Here is a 16385-nt window from a genome sequence, read left to right on the forward strand (position 1 = left end):
CCAGCTTTTTCAAGTGTTTTTTAACGAGCCCCAGGTCCAGGCTCTCTCCTTCACAGGCCGAGGCCGTGACTCTTTTTGACTACTGAGGTGTCTTGGAGGGTGTGGCGTCCCAAGACAGCCCCATCGTATAAGATACTTACTAAGAGACGGTGCCAGGGGTCCCGAGAGAGAGAGCACATCACCAGGGGTCCTGGTGATAAGGGAAGTGAAATGTGACCTGTGACCTATGTAGGGGAACCAAATGGTATATGTTGTCTGTGGGCAGGCATGAAAGAACATGCCCGAGTTGCATTCGACAGAGAATACTTCCGGCTTCGTTCTCTCCCAGGCTGTCCATGGCAAGTCTGGTCTGATGCTGTTCTTTTGTAATAAATCTATTATTTTACTCAAGTCAGCATCAGCGGTCACTCCTTTTTCATCACCAATCAAAATTATCAAGAAACTACACTACAATGAATCACATATTTCAGCCCGAATCTTATAAGCGACAACAGAACACATAAAAAAATTAATTATTTTGTAATAATTAACAGGTTATCCAATAATATTCCAGTCACTGTTTTAACAATAACTTAGTATTGACAATGCCCTTTGTCATCGCAACGACGTGGTGTTTTTCTTATTACTTCAATTTTAAGACTGATTTTGAGTCAAATATGACTGTGTCACTCATACCTGTCAATGTTTCCTGCAGCTTCATACATTCTATCAAAAATATCACTGTAACACATCTATCATTCATTTACTCCCTAAATACAAATATGTATTAAATGATTTCACTTGGTATATTATTGAGTTACAAACAGTTACTGCACAAATCCCAATATCTTCATCCATACTTACACAATATTATTCATAAACAATCATATGAGTCTTTGTCACAAATATTTTAGTCCCTGAATTGAACCCAGGTTCTGGCATTCTGCTTGTTCATCTTCTCGTTTCATTTTTTACTTTGCAAAACTCACTTACAAATGTAAAACAATAATCATACTTTTTAGGGCAGAGATGTCACCCTGTTTGAGGAAAAATACAGTTCACACCTCACATCACATTTGCTCTTTAAACTTACCAAACGTAAGTTTTGTAGTAGTTGATCTCCACAGCTGAAGAAATATTCTGGTATTCTGTTCAGCCCAACTGGGACTATATATACTAAAATTTGTGTGTGTGTGTGTGTGTGTGTGTGTGTGTGTGTGTGTAAAAGGGGCCTGGGGACAAAGCGAAGCCACCATGAACTGTGGATAGATGTGTGTGTGTGTGCACTGGAGGCACACATTCTATGAGAAATTTGTTGAAAATTGTTGATGCTTACCTGATCACACTCAGCAAACATGTTAATATTTATGAAAAGTTAAAGCACATTTTACCATCCTGCCTCATTAAGTGATGCTTGGAGTGTATGTTCTACTGACTCGTTGTGACTGGGGCAGCTGGAAGCGGCTGCTGGGAGACGAGGGTGGCAAAGAGACGACATGGCCTTTGACTTCGGAAAGGCTTTGACTACGTAGGGGGGGGAATATTGAGGCAGTCAGTTGAGAAAGAGGAAGAGAGAAGCTGCAGGTTTGCACATGTGCACGGAAAAAAAAGTGACTGTTATGAAGGGACCTAGAATCCAGTGGCAAAGGGGCCTCCGAGAAGGAATGGAATTGTATCAATAGTGATGGCAAATCGAAAGGGACGTCTTCCTCTCTATACTGTTCAAACATTACCTTTGCATGTGTGTGTGCAAAAATATGGCATTGTGTTTTTCAGTCAAAGCCAGTGACACGGACAGAGAAATTCAAATGTATTCACATAGCCTCAGAAGAAGCAAATAATCTCTAATTCAGCGTGAGACATCACACTGACAACAGTGGATCCGAATTTCTACACAAAGGTTACTGTCACAACAGACAGTGGAGAGAGAAAACGCTCTGGAAATAAAGATAGAGGGATACATTGGAAACGGTGCACATACAGGAGTTCACACATCACTCCCATGTAGGACTCACACCCTGAAGAAGCATCTTAACCACCAGCTGACATGTTGAAATGCTGCCTTTTTGGGGATACGATGGTTTGTGTCCGGATGGCGATGGCACGTCACCAAGCAGTACCATATAACCATTATTTAACATAACTGTTTCATTCATGGTCTGCTCCTTCATTTTTTTAAATTTGTTATTTACCTGTGCTGTCAGCATGCTGGGCATACAACAAAGAGTATTTGTATGCCATTGCAGCTGGGACAGAGTTAGTCTGCAAGTGAAGTACAACTTCTCAACCTGCAATGCAACTATTTATTAATTCTAAAATCATCAAGAACTGCTGCAATAACTCTGTCCTGTGAATGACCTGTAGGATGACAAGAGCACAGTTATTAGTTATACAGACCCGCCACTAATCCCCCTCTAATCACTACTCCAAGACGGAGAGAATCACCTCGGGTGAGGCAATTAAACATAGAAACAAACAGCAACATGTACACTAAAAAACACAAATGTCGGATGAAAACATGTATAAAAAAAACAGAGTTAATGAAACAATTGGGCACGTGGCCTCTTCCTCTCATAGTTATGGCAGTAAATGAGGAAGAAAAGGAGAAGGATGCAACCAGGCGGGTGCTGGGGTGCATTCAAAGCGTGTGTGTGTGTGTGTGTGTGTGTGTGTGTGTGTGTGTGCGTGTGTGTGTGTGTGTGTGTGTGTGTGTGTGTGTGTGTGTGTGTGTGTGTGTGTGTGTGTGTGTGTGTCCACCGGTGAGTGTACAGGACTTATCCCAATTGATTCTGGTATATAAGGTCGGCACTATGTCGTGGCGCCTCCAAGCAGCAGAAAGTGGAGTCATCATCCCACACCCTGCGCATTTAATCCTGTTAAAAGGGATCTGGGTAATGGAATAAGATGATGGAATAAATATGAAATGAAAAGAGAGAGAGAGAGACACACACACACACACACACACACACACACACACACACACACACACACACACACACACACACACACACACACACACACACACTTACAGAAAGAGAGACAGTGAGGTTAAGAACAGTGTCTCTAGGTCTACAGTATTCGTGTGAAGGATGTGTAATCTCTCGGTTGCATCGCAGTGCCTTGATCCTAACTCTAGGGAGGACTGGGAGCTACATGACGCTGCTGGGCTGCACCTACAGTGTTCACAGCAATAGAACCAAAGCCCTTGATAAAAAAGAGTGACAAGGGGGCCAAACTGCCACCCCCTTGTCCGGTGAAAAGATATATTGGATTTCAATGATTAATATCTAAACCTTCACAACATCCTCATTGTGAGAAGCCTGAATTTAAATATGTGCTTAGTACTTGTGGGGCGAACGTGTTTATCCATCAATAACCTGTAACGGATGATAGTAACTGCCAGAAATATGATGTTATGTGTTGATGTCTGGAATTGGAAGCTTGCTGCCTCCTCCACGTTGCATCCTGTGAATGAGCTTGGTGGAAGGAAGGGGGGATGTTTGATGTTTTTTCCTCTTGTCATGCCTCGTGTATGAGTGTAATCACTGGTTTTCCACCGATGCCTGTAGCATGGTGGAAAACACTTAGAAGAAATGGGAAACATATGAGTGATCAGAAATACAGACAGTGTTATTTTTGCAAATATCTCAAAGCTCAATTTACTCAGGAAGATTTTGCTGGCTGTATTTATTCAGCAACAGCCCACACTGATGTCTGTGGGAATGTGTGATAAATCAGTCACAATTAGCTTACTTTCCATGTTCAAGGGCACAACAATAAAAATGCATTCTTCATGCATGCATGGTAACAATTTTCCAGGTCCTCCATGATATTGACAGTAACCCGGGGCCAGTGGAAGGAACACGCGTCTACAAATGTCCTCAGTCACAGAGTGGCTGTGATGGTAGAGGTGAGGTGGATATACCGTCACCAACCTTCTCATTTTTTCTGATATTGAATTCAGACTGATTCTTGGCTTGTGTTTATCATATTGTCACATAAAAATCAAAGGTTCAGACAAAGAGAAGAAAGGAGGATTGAAATGTGTCATAGCATAGCTGAAAAATAATTCTGGCAACAATCTGGACAACTTGACTTAGAGATATTGCCGTGACTAAACAAAGCTCCTGACTGGAGGCCAGTAAAAAACTGCAAAAAACGTATCTAATAATATCCTTATTAAAATACTTAGGCCGAAGCCTGTGAATTAATCATGGTCGAAAAGGTTCAGGTCGAGGCCGGTGAAGAAGAAAGCCTGGATCTCGGCCTGGTGCTCTTATCTTATGCTGACCTTCAAAACTTGGAAAACAATCACTGGAACAGAACAGAATCTGATGCGTATGAGTTTTATTGCGTATCGGGAAGAGACAGACACAACAACAAAAGTCATAGGAGGCAGTAGGAAGGAACAATAACATAAGCAACTAGAGAGGGTAAGGAAAAATAATGTGATTCACACTAAAACATTTTAAAATTTAGCGTTCATTACTATATTCTTAATTGACCTATATTATTGTACTTATACCCTTAAATGTACAACTAATAACTGTAAATAATAAGCCTGAGATCTTCAGCAGTCATCAAGCTAAATAGATGACTGACTGGTGTCGATCGATAACATTTGATCAACGATCTATTGTCTCATGGTCACTTTGTGTTACCTAACTTCTGAAAATTCACATGAATTATGCATTAAGCTTAGAACTGGGAGGCTTACCTCTTGGCCAGGTATTAAACTATAAATCACATCATTCTTCAGCCTGATTAGAGAAAAATGTATAGGTTATGTAGCATTTTCAATCAAGTTAGCACCTTTACTTAATATATATACAGTATATTCAGTATATATATATATATATATATATATATATATATATACCCACAAGGCTATATACACACAAGGCTGAGTGAATATGTTATGTGATCTGGTCTTTACAATACAGTATGGTATTATCCCCAAGGCAATGTTTTAAAAGCTATGTAACATACAAAAAGGCTATTGTTCTATACAAAACATGAGAAACATCATTCAAAGAATTGATCATCTGCATTTTTCTCTCACACACATTAGAAAGGTCAGTTCTAAATAACAGTTATGAATAACCGAGCTATCGGTTATTAGTACATTTGGAAATTTGGACAAGACACTGTCATCGTCAGTGCAAATTTTCATGACTTCGCCCACACTTTGTTTATAGATGTTTGTTTGTCATATTAGTATATGTTATTATGCCCACTATTGCAAACAGTTCCTCCTCTGGGAGTTTCATGTCAGTTTTGTTCTCTGCAACTTCTACCTCTGATCTTGGTGAGATGATCGTGATCTTGTATTTGCTAGATACACACAGTCATCCTGATGGCGAGAAGTCAGCATCTTCATTGTGTACGACTGTCTTTTGGTCACATGTTTAATTTGGTCTTACCCAAGGCTGAGCTTTATTACTATTGTCATGTCACCGATGTAACTCTACAGTAATTTTGTCTTCGCCACGACGATTGAGTATTTTGGTTGATAATACCGTCTTCATGACTTTTACATGTATTTCTCCAACCTGATAATTTCAGCATTGATAGTTATAATTTTTTTCACCACGAATAATACTGTAATAGACGTTTATGATCATTGAAAGAATTATTAAATTTAGATTTCTGTTAAGATTCCTACTTTGATATTTCAATAAGAAATTGACCTCCATGTATTTGTGGTCCGAGTGCTGCAACTTCCTCCAATGTGAGTTGTAATTCACACTATGTGTGAAAGACCATTCCATTGGTTCCATTTGTGAGCTTCCTGTGACCACTACCACTACTGCTACTTGATGAATCTCAAATAAACACTGACCATAGAAAATTCCAATTCTAACCCTCATTTTGGCTAATCTACCATCAGAATTTTGAATTTGTCAATTTAAATAACTACTTAAAGTCAAATTCTCTTTTCGAGCATATTGAGAAATATAATTTCCTTTAGCAAACACAACTGGGAAGCATTTTGCTTCATTGGTTTCATCTGCCAATAATGGTGCACGGTTGTTCCCGTCTGCTGGTGCTACAGACAACATGTCATCAAAGTGCTGCTCTAATACTTCCTGTACAATGTCAACTGGTTGTAAACATGTGGCCATAAACATTACATGTTGTTGTTCATCAGTAAATGTTTCATCAATATTTTCATCTTCTGAACTTAAATCTGCATTTTCAATATTATCAATGCACATCGGTTCATTATTATTGTTTGTGGATTTTGGATCTTCTTCAATATTTGAAAGAGGATTTATCCATTTACTGTTAAATTCCACATCCTTATACCATTTGTTATGTATTCTCAAATATATTTGATCTGTATGAACATATTGATATTTATAATGCCATTCCTAATTTAACTTTCTGTTTGATTTGACACAAACAATGAGGTCATTATCATCACACCTTGGAAGTACATTTGTTACATTGGTGATTTTTGAAGGTATGGATGTGACTGGTCCATGAACACCATTGTGTCCACCGTTTGGTAAAACTAATATTTTTATAAATGGAATATTCCTTGCAATTAAGTGCTGTTCCACTGAGTTCAAGTATTCTGTTTCTAATGGAATAGGATTTAAACTCGAATTGTTTACAGTACCTTCCTGTGGAGCTTTACCTGAAACAATTTTTCTGTGGCATGTGAAATAAGTTCATAATCAACCAGAAGGAAAATTGTATATTTTGGAAAATATAGTTATAGTCATTACATTACAAGTTATTGTGCATTTGTGTAAATATGTTTTTGTTATACGATTAATATAGATAGAAGCATTTTTTTCCTTTTTTAAGATATTCTTCTTTTGGACATTTAAAAAGTAGTCGATGGCAGACTGCAAATACAGATTCTGGACCAGTATTTATCTTTTCTTGAAATAGTTCTCCAACCAACATAAATATTTCCTTTTTTTGTTTTCGTTATTTTCTTGTGCTTATTAATAGTATAATTATTTAATATATATTAATATAATACATTCTCCTTCATTTTTCTCTGACATGTTCAGTATTGTTCATAATATTTATTTTTGTCATTTTTATATTTTAGTGAGTTTTTCTTGTAATTCTGTTCAGCATTGTTGTTTACAACAGTGTAAAGTATTTTCTGTGTTTTTACACGTGTTTTTACTTTATGAGAATTATATTTTCCTTTTTTTTGTTTGATATCGATTACTTGTATTTCATATCTATGTTATTTGTCAAAATTTAGTCTATAATTTTCTCTGTAATTTTCTCTTCTACCTTACAGAGGAGGTGTTGGAATTGATATCACTTGTTGTTTTCATTTATACTATATTCATTGCAGAGATGACCACATTCTTCTGAATTTGGATATGTAACACATGCAACAACTTCATAATGACATTAATTGGTATGTGTGGTGTGGGGATGGGATGGTTTGAGCAGCCACAACTGACCTGGATCTAGGTGATTGGGTCAGGGTGGCTGCATACCTGTCGCTCGTTGGTTGGGCTAACAAGCAACAGGTTAAAACACCCATCCTCACACACAGTCAGGATAGGAGCCTTGTCATGACATGTTGATCTGCTCCTGGCTAATTCCACCTAGCCTCATCTCAACAATAAACTAAACTCTTCTGTGTCTCTGTGCCCAAGGGCCCAGAAAATGCCGATTGCGTGACATGTGGCAGGCGGAACTGCCACAGTTTGTTCTAAGTAAACACATGTCTCTAGGTTAAATTGTGGCTTTGATGTACAATAGTTTAACCATTTGTTATGACTATATGTGAATATATGCATAGATATACAAGTACTACATTTGCTGCTGCTTGTATTTCAACTTTGCTAGCCCAAATTCCACATTTTTTAATTTGTGATAATGGTAAATATTTTTCAAAGATAAGCTGTTATGCCTGTTTTTGCAAAAGTCATTTGTTATGACCTTTGCATAGTTTGATAAACCAAATAACGCTACATAATTGGTGCCCCATGTGAGGCGAGTGCCATTTTAATTTCTAAAGTAGTTATTGATGCTACACTAGCTAATCTACTCCTGAAATCTAAAAATGCCCAATATGATCTCACATAATAGCATATAATGTATATCAATCTGTGTGGATTGAATTAATAGATAAAAAGGACATTGTTAACTATTGGATGGATGTTCATCATTCGCCTATTTCACAATATAGTCAAATAAAGTCGATCTATCCCTAGACCTGAAATGTTTTTTGTTTTGTTAAATTTGGCTCTGTGTGTGTATTTCAGGTGCTATTCAAGTATTTCATTGCAGCTGCACAAGTACCAGAGGAGACAACTGAACAAGGTAAACTATCAGGTAGGTTACAACCACCTTGCCGCTGCCAAACAACATGCTTAGATTGCTTGCGCAATATAATGGGATAGTTTCTTTCAAGTTAAGTTTTAATTAAGTGAGCACTGTTGTCATTATGATGTTGCTATGGGTAACACGTTTGATGATTAGTGTTGTTATTGCTGCTAATAAGGGGTCCAGCCCAAAACATCGTGAACACATTCCTTACAGACTAACATGAGCACACAGACTTAACTTTACTGAGATGTTGTTTTTAAACTTTATATTTTTATTTGTTAAAATGTGTTTATTTGTAAAATTGTTTTAAATTGTTTATATCTATTAGTATGTATTTTGTAATTTTATTTTCAACAAATACACTTTTATTTGTTAATATTCTTGAACACAAATAACACAAGTTATTTGTTGTTTTTATATTGCATGAGAAATGGTCTTGTAATTTACACTGAAAGGATCAGGGTAATTCTCTTTTACTAATATTTGTGCAATTTTATTTTCAAAAAAAATTATTCAACATACTTATTTATTGTTTTCATATTGTTCTTTGTTTATTAATAAAATAAAAAAAGTGTAAAAAGTTCTGTGACATCCATGCATTAATAGTGAGTGAGGGAGTGTATGAGTAGTAAGTAATTAGGAGATAGGGATATGCACAGTTGTGAATCATCTGTATAATTATGGCAATTTATTTCGTGTTTCTTTATGTGCTCTATGCGTTTATATCTCTATATGTGCAAGTGGGAGCATATAGAGGTTAAACAATAATGGGCCAAGAATCGAACCTTGGGGCACTCCTCATATAATATTCACTTTGTTCGACACAAAATCTCCATTGGACACAAATAACTACTACTACTGTTTTTACTATTATTGGATACCTTTGCTGGATTTGTAAATAATTATTTTACAATTTATACTCATTATAAAGTCTTTACGTTACCATAACTTGACTTTTTTTTATCCTTATTTACCATGTGAAGCATATTTTTAAACATATCATCTGTTCCTGTTCTCCTCTATAATGAGTGAGTTAATACCTCACCTATTCCATTCAGACAGCGACAGATAAACACAATAATTTATAACTCATATGACAGTATAACGATATAAACTTAACAATTAAAATGTGGTGGTGGTGGGGGGGGGGGGGGATTTCTGACTGGTGCCTCAGGTAGGTTGTTGAATAATATAATGGTTTTGAATAATATCATAGACCAACAGAAACTAAAAACTAAAGAAAAACACAAGAGTTACTCAATCAAGTTTATCTGTTTGGGTTTGTTTGTCCAAGTATTCATGAAATTTGCATCAAAAGAGGCTTAAGGAACCCCTAAAGATATTGGCTATTCAATTGATAGATAGATGGATGGATGGATGGATATATATATAGATATTAGATAGATGGATGGATATATAGATATTAGATAGAAAGAGTGACAGCAACGCGGAGAACGACAGCGCTGCTGAATCTGACATTATCCCTGACTTGAAGAACATTTTAAACAACAAAATTTCAACCTGAATGTGACGACGACAGAATATTTTAAAGAACCACCTGAAGAGACAGACGATACCCCGTTGTTGTTACAACAGAAGAAGTTGATGATGTGACTAAGTCTGTTGAGGTTGGTGATGCAGATAATGAACAAGTAGCAATGGACGAGATTCTTAAGTTTACCTGCAAATGCAGCCAGGGGTGAAAAGAAAATGGCAGGCTTGACTAGGAATCATGTAAAAAGAAGCTGGATCCTGATTTTATCTACAGATCACGCTACATGATAGCAGCCTTAACAAGGCAGGAAACAGATATGTTTATCATGGGACAGCTATTCTGCAATGGGAGATGCAGTTAAATGACTTCAGACAACAAGAAAACGCCAACCAAAACAATGAGGCATTGGACCCAGTACTCAGTGGAGAGCTTCATTTCTCTTCATTCTCAGGTAGTTATCATATCACAACGGTGCCATCCTGTTATAGGCTGTAAGCCTACATCTCTAGCTAACATATAGATGTGCATATTTCTTGCTAAATGTGATGTATTTTCGCAATTTTATTAACAGAGTTGGTAACCTGCGAAAAACCACATCAAGATGCATTACAGTTTTGACTTCGCTCAACAGGTTAGTACATGGTCTAAAAAGTGATGTAAACTTTGGCTATTCATCGTGGAGAGAGTTTTTTTCTGTTGCTCACGGCCTTTATGTTTCTTTTCAGGTTCATTATCCATCCCATCCCCTTCAGCCAGGCCCAATGTACTTCTTGACTCCCCGAAAGTGTGGCCTTTTTGGTGTCTGCTGTGAGGGAATACCACAGTAAGTCAACTACTTGGTGGAAGAAGGTATGTCTCCCAGCAAAGGCAGCATTGCTGTGATAAGTTACTTGCACCACTTCTTCCGAGACTACGGTCTTGGGGAGACCAAGGTATACCTTCACTGTGACAACTGTAGTGGACGGAACAAAAAAAAGTTCATGCTGTGGTACTGTGCATGGCTTAGACTACATAAGCTGCACCGTTGCGTGGATCTTCACTTCCTGATAGCAGGCCACACCAAGTTTTCACCAGATTGGTTCTTTGGACTTATCAAGCAGCATTTCCGAAAGACAAGGGTGAACATTCTTGCTGACATTGCAGCAGTTGTTCAAAACAGCACAGTCAAGACAATCAACATCCCTCAGCTAGTGGGGAAAGAGGATGGCCGAGTGCTGGTGCAAGGCTTCAAATGGCAAGAACACCTGAGCTCATACTTCAGAGAATTTCCACAGATCAAGCAAAGCTCAAGCTAATGTTATAGTGAAACAAATAAATGTATGAATACAATTTTTGGATTTAGATTCTATTTCATGTCTTCCAGCTTTGATGCAAAGGATCCTGGTCTGGTCGTCGCCAGAGGTGGTGTTTTATGGAGGCGAGGAGACCAATTTCCAGCTGCTCTGTGATGTCCATGCCCTGGCCCCCAGAGATGCATTTCCTGTTATGCCGCCACCTGGACTGGACAGAGCCAGACAGAACTACCTCTTCCACAAGTTCAGAAAGTTCTGTGATGACGATGCCCTGGACACCACCTGTCCAGCACCACCAGTCGGAAGAGCCAGCCTCAAACAGGCCCTCAGAGTGTAGCTGGGGTAGGGATGCAGTTAGCCCACATAATAACTCCAAGAACTTTGGCATGCACACATTTATATATTAAATGACACACCGAGGGTGATATATAGAGGCTCATATTATTGATAGACTCTACAATTTGATGTGTTGTCCTCACTTTTAAACTCCTAAATAATTCCACTTTTATAAAACATGTATGTCTGTTTAATAAAAGCATTTTAAATACAAATGTTGTGTATCGATGACACTGTTCAACATTCCCTCAAAACACAAGCACAATGCAGAGATTGTCCCATTCAGCAGGGTGTCAAGTCTCCATTCAGCAGGGTGATCAAGTGGCCATGTGGAAAGTAGGCATGCGTCTTTGTTGGTCCTCCAACTCATTTGCATTCTGGGAACTGAAGCCAAGCCTGGGGAAAACTTTGAGGGTGATTATCTCAGAAACACAGTTTGCCACACCCTTCTCATTAACAAGTCATAGCTTTAAAAATATTTCGTTGATTTGCACAAGTGACACCTTGTTTTGCCGTAAAAAAAAAAAGTTATAACCCACCAAATGTACTCTTAAGTCTGCGGTGGGTCACATTTGTAGACACGTGTTACTTCCAGGCCCATCAGCCATGGGTTACTGTCAATATCATGGAGGACCTGGAAAATGCTTACCAAGTGAAGTGAATAATGCATTTTAATGTTGTGCCATCTAACATGGCAAGTAAGCAAATTGTGATTGATTTATCACACCCGCCCACAGATATCAGCCAGTAAAATCTCCCTGAGTAAATTGAGCTTGGAGACATTTGCAAAAATAATACTGTCTGTATTACTGATCAATCATATGTTTCCCATTATCGAAGTGTTTTGGTGGTGGAAAACCAGTAAATACACTCATACATGAGGCATGATGAGAGGAAAAAACATCAAACATCCTTTCATGTGACCTTCCACCAAGCTCATTGAATGATGCAATGTGGAAATGGCAGCTGCAACGTGGAGGTGGCAGCGAGCTTCCAGTTCCAGACATCAACACATACAGCAACATCATATTACTAGCAATTACTATCATCTGTTACAGGTTCTTGGTAGATAACCATGTTAGTTCCACAAGTACTTAGCACATATTTCAATTCAGGCTTGAAGGCCTAAAGACGCTGTTCGTGTTTGCAGTGAATGCATTTGTATTCCAGTGTTAACGCACATGTGCGCTATACATGTATGTCAATGAGATTCTCTCATGTGTATATATAGATAAATACACATGAAAAACTCATTGAAATCAACAGCAAAAGTTAAATGAAGTTAAATCAAACCGAAAAAGAAAACAAAACCATCAAAATTAAACAAAAACAAAGAAATTCTTGTGGCTTGAGTTGTGAAGAGCACATGGTTCTTTGAGTGAACTAATGGTTTTATTCATCACAAATCACACATTAAAGCTATTAAAGTGTGTTACTATAACGGTGGTTATTCATTGCAGAATGTGATTTTTATCTTCTTTTTATTTTATTTTAAAGAAGGCCTGGAAACAGAAGACAACACACAAAATGTCTTCATAGAATGTGGTGGTGTTGGTACTTTACAGGCTCTGTCTCAAGGCAACGCCACTGTCTTATTATATCAAAATAATTGTTTACCTAAAGAACGCAATTATTTCTGAAACAAAACAAAAGTACAGTTATCGTATAATAATAATAAACAACAGCATTAATATAAACTAAAAATACATAAGATTGCTATTTATATATAACATTTAGGTGCATACCTGGAAACAGAGGACAACACACATAGTTATAGTTGACTCTGCAAGACTGGATTTGGGATTCAAGCTGATCAATGTGAATGTACATATGTAAACAGTAATGTAGTTCACCTAATCTACACCCAGAACCTACATTTGTGAATCTAGACAGGTTTACACGCTCTCCTAATGGAAGTAGCAGACCATGAATGAAATGGTTATACTAAATAATGACACACACACACACACACACACACACACACACACACACACACACACACACACACACACACACACACACACGTATTTGTACTTTTACTGAAGTGGAAGTTGTGAGTACCAACTTCCACTTACAAGTTGAAACAGGAGCAGAGAGCAGGTCTCTCCCAAAGTGGAGCTCCCAGTGACAGTGGACAAGTTGAGGGGATCCCATGGCAGCTGCCACCTGGTGCTGGAAGAAAGAAAAAAGATCTACAGGGGCCCTGTGTGGGGCCCTTATGTCCGCTGCACCCTGCTGGGCCCCCATCCAGAACGTGACATCATCACCACCCTTGCCAGGACGCCCTGTGATGTCATCCATCACAAACACTGTGTGATGTCATTCAGAATGCATAATGCTGTCATGAAATACAGATACCAACCGTGACGTATATTATATGACACAACAACTAATAAATACAACGGAGCTGACGACTGTAAACTGATATATAGGCTGTGATATAATGTATATAAATATGAATATTAACTACTGTATGGGGAGTGAAACAAATGATGCATCTATAATAAGCTATAGATAGCTTGTCATAGTTTAATCGATATTTAATATCTAAGTTCAGAATACTTAATTGTTTTGAAGTGTTTTGTAGTGTGGGATGGCAATTTGAACCGATTCAGTAGAAATCACTCATATATAATAAAATATTGAAGACTGTCTGTAATTGGAGGTAAAAATTTAATAAATGTGACTGGATTTAACTTTATGGGTGAAATTCAGGAAAAGCTAGTTGTCATTCATAAATATTACAGTGGGTGGGGTTATGCACCTGCATTTGGTTTGAGATCCTCTGATAAACTCAAAGCACAATCAGAAGAATTGCAATGCATTGTGGGTAAAATGGGCTCTGAAGTGACCATGGGATAGACACACACTCCCTTGATTTTGGAACCTCACTTGACATGGAGAGATGCCCCATGAAGTGCACTTCATAGTGCACTGTGAACTATTTGGGGGAACGTTGCCACTAGAGGGTATTCGTGTGTTGTAAACGGGCATTCCTGCACATGTTTACAGAGAAAACAAACACCGAGATGCATAGAATCATAGAAAAAAAACATAGATATTGAATACATATACAAATACATATACATATACAATGACATATACATATACATATATATACACATATACATATACATATACATGTACATATACATATACATATATACATATACATATCATGTCTGGCATAGAAAAATAATGTCAGACATGAAGGATGATTTAATCAACTTTATTGAATTATTGTTCTGATTGGATTTATTCACAATATATAGGGAATCAATGATGATGAAGAGGATGATACAGATGATAGATATATTACACAGACTCAGAAGAATCATTTATATCCGTGTTGACTTTGAAACATCAAATTCAAGTCATCAGCCACGACTCACAAGACTGTGGAGAAAGACAAGCAGAACATTAAATAGTGCTCCATTGTTACTAATGGACAATTTCATGCATTTCCAGAATGCATTAAGATTTGCAGTCTGCAGAGATAAGTTAAATCCTGTTTTTTCATAGTTTTGGTGTGTGATTTACAGACTTCCTCCATATATGTTGCATATGCATTTGTACAATCCATTCCATCCATCCGTTTTTGACAGAGTGGGAGAGTTTATATTTTTTTGTTGAACGTAATGGCAAACCATTCTGACTTATATGTCAGGCGTCATTAGCGCATTTCAAAACTTCAAATCTTCAGCGCCACTTCAGCTCACTCCATGCTAACATCGACCAGGAATTTCCAAAAGGGACTGAACTTCGCAAGCACAAGTTGGTGACTTTGAAAAGTCAGGCAGAAAAGCAGATACAGTTTTTCCAAAAATGTACGAAGCACTCAGAGACCGTAACGCTTGCATCATATCAACTGGCTTGGAACATTGCACAGGCTAAAAAGCCATACAATGAAGGGGACTTTGTTAAAAAATGCCTCAGTGACGCTGTTGAAATCTTGCCTCCTGAAGACCACAAACTAAAACGAAGTGTATCAGACATCCAACTGTCCCGCCACACTGTTGAACGCAGAATATCGGACATTAACACGGCCATTGAATCACAGTTGCACTCTGACCTTCAAGCATGTGAGTATTTTAGTGTCGCATTGGATGAGAGCTGTGACATACAAGACAAGCCTCAGTTGGCAATATTTGTACGGTCTGTGTCAAACGATTGTGTGATCAAAGAAGAACTCCTTGATATTGTGCCATTAAAAGACAGAACCCGTGGCACAGATGTGAAAGAAACAATGATGGCTGCATTTACGAAAGCAAATCTGCCTTTGGATGCCGTGAAACTGTTCATGGAGGAGAAGGACAAGGACTATCCCGAGCTCTCGGACCTCGAGTGGATTATGGATCTGGCCTTTTTGGTCGACTTGCTGTGTCACTTGGACAGACTGAACCTGACCCTGCAGGGTAAGTTAAAAATGCTGCCTGACCTGGTGCAAAGTGTGTTTGCGTTTGTCAACAAACTGAAGCTGTTCAAGACGCATATTCAAAAGGGAGATTTAACGCATTTTCCCCACTCTGCTAAAAGCCAGCGGGCAAGTCACCAGCGCCGCCCTGAAAAAGAAAAGAGACAGATATGCAACACTGGTTGAAAACCTGCACGAAAGCTTTGTGACCCGGTTCCGTGACCTACAACTGAAAAGGCCACAGATTACGTTCCTCGTCGACCCATTTAATGCGGATACGGACTGTTTGAAAGCCTCGCTCGTCACAGATGAGGCTACGGCTGAGTTGGAGATGATCGATTTTTGTGAGGAGGACCGACTGAAAGCTGCTTTAAGGGAAGGGACCATTGAGTTCTGGTAAAGTGTGCCAATGGAAAAATACCCCAATGTCAAACGGGCTGCGCTTAAGATACTGTCAATGTTTGGGTCAACAAACGTCTGCGAGTCTGTGTTTTCTACCCTAAAACATGTGAAATCAAAGCATCGATCTGTTCTGACTGACACCCATGTGAAAGAA

The sequence above is a fragment of the Zeus faber genome, assembly GCF_960531495.2.
Source record: "Zeus faber genome assembly, chromosome: 16".
Lineage (NCBI taxonomy): Eukaryota > Metazoa > Chordata > Actinopteri > Zeiformes > Zeidae > Zeus > Zeus faber.